The sequence below is a fragment of the Pinus tabuliformis genome, chromosome 1_2 (assembly GCF_031772625.1).
Source record: "Pinus tabuliformis cultivar Carrire ecotype Pingquan chromosome 1_2, CPIR1, whole genome shotgun sequence".
In the NCBI taxonomy this organism is placed as follows: domain Eukaryota; kingdom Viridiplantae; phylum Streptophyta; class Pinopsida; order Pinales; family Pinaceae; genus Pinus; species Pinus tabuliformis.
Genome location: NC_142298.1, coordinates 195,225,116 through 195,227,890, shown reverse-complemented (window position 1 = coordinate 195,227,890; position 2,775 = coordinate 195,225,116). Strand labels below are relative to the sequence as shown.

At 32.6% G+C, this 2,775-nt stretch overlaps 1 long non-coding RNA gene across 27 annotated transcripts; it reads right to left on the bottom strand.

Moving 5' to 3' along the window:
- Positions 1 to 382: 382 nt before the first annotated feature.
- Positions 383 to 2,004, bottom strand: LOC149205157 (uncharacterized). 27 transcript variants are annotated; one of them, XR_016251833.1, is made up of 4 exons: positions 1,773 to 2,004; positions 1,635 to 1,655; positions 852 to 946; positions 383 to 607 (listed from the first exon to the last, which is right to left on the bottom strand). It is a non-coding gene; the product is annotated as an uncharacterized LOC149205157 (long non-coding RNA). The 27 variants fall into 27 exon arrangements; XR_016251836.1 differs by having other exon boundaries at positions 383 to 632; positions 1,773 to 2,003; XR_016251857.1 differs by having other exon boundaries at positions 383 to 632; positions 1,635 to 1,666; positions 1,773 to 2,002.
- Positions 2,005 to 2,775: the final 771 nt, after the last annotated feature.

Below are 2,775 nucleotides of genomic sequence, written 5' to 3'. Positions count from 1 at the left end.
CTCTTCCTATCTCTTTCTCCATATTCTATGTGGCTCAAATAAGGAAGCAGACGCAAAAGCAAACCTGACATCAAAGAACCTTAAGAAAGAATGATGAAAAACCAAAATGGAACGCGATCCTGTAATCTAGAGTAAAAGGAATCCTAAATATTGTATTGATGGTTGTTTTGGTTTTGGCCCAACCGGTTTTAAATAATTAATATAATTGTTATAGTTACAAAAAAAAAGAGATGTTAAATATTAAAATTGCATATATAAAACAATTAAATAAGTTATAGAATTATAATACACAAAGATTATGAAAGGGGTTATGTGAACTCGCGAAGTAAATTGTATAAATTAAATTGAATAAACATTGTTGAACACTGAATAAGATTAAGCCTGCTACAAATAAAATGTCTTTGGTTTTTATAGAATTGTATGTGTCTTGTAATATTTAGAAAACAACATTAGAATAAAGTAATTTCCATTCAGTAATTTTGCCCTTGCACGAGTAGAGCCAAAGGGTTTGAAAGAATTCTCCAAACTAGGAAAATAAATGTTTGATTAGTAATATTAAAGCTTAGAAAATTTCCAATTTGCAAGTGACGCTATGGAGTCAACCGTTCTGCATCAAACCCAGTGAACAATACCTAAGATACCATATATACAAGTTAATTGACAATACAAAAATTATTAACTTTTTAAAACAAAATATGGAAAGTAACGCTATGGAGTCAACCGTTCTGCCGCAAACCCAGTGAACAATACCTAAGATACCATATATACAAGTTAATTGACAATACAAAAATTATTAACTTCTTAAAACAATATATGGAAAATTAAGAGTTGCATCAGGGAAGGTCTAATACCTTTCTATGATAGTCGCAACTCCTTTGGGAAACCCTCTATGAAAAATGAAAATGGAATAAATCATAATAAATCGGTGAAACAAAGAAGCATATGACTGTAGCAAACCAGGTGAAAAAACAAGGAATTCATTAGTGATGGTTTGATGCAGGTCACTGAAGGAAATAGCCAACAATTTATCCTAAATATCGAAGGAACTTTTAATGGATAAATTCTAAACTTCTCGGCATGAATGTGTAATAGAAAATTTCGAATTGAATTGAAGCCATGATTCGAAATATGTTGATATAATATTAAATACCATGAGAGTTATGAATAATAGAAGAGGAGGAGGAGGGTGAAATCACATTGTTACAATGACTAGTATAACCTCTCTAGAAAAACCTCCTCAATAGACCATAATAGGAATGTTAAAGGAATTCGAAACTCCTCATTCCGGATCCGACATTCCTTATGTGGCCGTGGACAACTCAAAAATCCACGAGGGTTTTATACTGTAAAATGAAAGAATACCTTTATCGAACAATAGAGAAACCCTAAGGGTGAAACCCTTTCGTAACCCTAACAAGAATAGTAACAATCTAAAATACAAAGATGGGAGAAAACATAAACTAGAAGAAAATATGTTTAAAACATTTGATAAAGGATGTGAGTAACAGTATTCATCCAATAGCTTAACTATTAAATCTAGAGAGCATGTTAGAAATAAAACATTTGTAACTATTCTACAGGAACTGTGAATACCCAAAGAAAACTAGGAAACGGGAGCATGAAAGAAGGATTACAAGTTTTATTTCTCGCCCAACCTGCAAAACCACTATAGGATGAAATGGTCAGTCAACTTTTAAATAGTAATTTTAGCCATAGAAAAATTAAAGACTGTAAACACAACCATTGTAAGAGAAAGCTTAAATAATTTATACCTCTGGTATGAGCACTGACATGTTATCGAAGGAAAATACTCTCACTCGACAGAGTATAGAGTCAACAACTTAGAAGTGACAAATTGTGAAAGCATGCTGATAGGAGGTGTTTAGGGAACGCTTGGTGGGATACACTGTAAAAACTGGAAGTGAAACCCTAGCCGCAGAGTGGCGTAAACAGAGGAGACCATCCGAGAAATGAAAATGGAATAATAGAAACTCAATAAGGTCATTAACCTAACAGTGAAACCCTAGAATAATCCTCACCGTCGATCTGACATAAAAGGATTTGAACCGTTGTTTGGAGTTGGGTCAAAGTGATACACGTGGCGATGCGAGTGGGTTTTACGCTTAGTCGTGGAATAATCCAGAGATGATGTGATATAAAACCGTATGAGTATTGGCGTAAATGAATAAAATAATACTACATTCAAAAGTGGAGAAGACCGCCATCCTTGTAACCAAGTTTCTAATTAGTGCAATTCAGCAAACCATGTACCAAACTTGGAAGGAAATCACGAAGTATATACGGTATGAACCGTTCAAGTAATATGAGCATGATAGTAGGTTGGATATAACATTAGTTTACAAATAGGCACTATAATCAACATCGTATGTGTCTAAGAACGTGAAGAAAACTAAGGTCCATGATTTTATGCAAAATAACTTACAACAAATAATTTAATAGCCAAGGAATAATACCGTATGCAAATAAATAAAATCTTGCGATCATATAAATGTTTAAAGGTGTAAGTCTTCTCAAGAAGAACTGGACCAACACCAAGTGTAGTGGAAAAAGGTGTGTGCAAATGTTACATATTTGAATATTGCAAGATTAGATTTTGGTATCTACATATGATGTAGTTGGAAATATATATATTGGTCAAATAAAATTTTATAAAGAGAATTATGGTGAGCATCTATATATATAGTGGAAATATAGGAAACAAAAACCCTTAGAGTAATTAAAATAAAAATCCTAGAAGAATAACACAAGAAAATT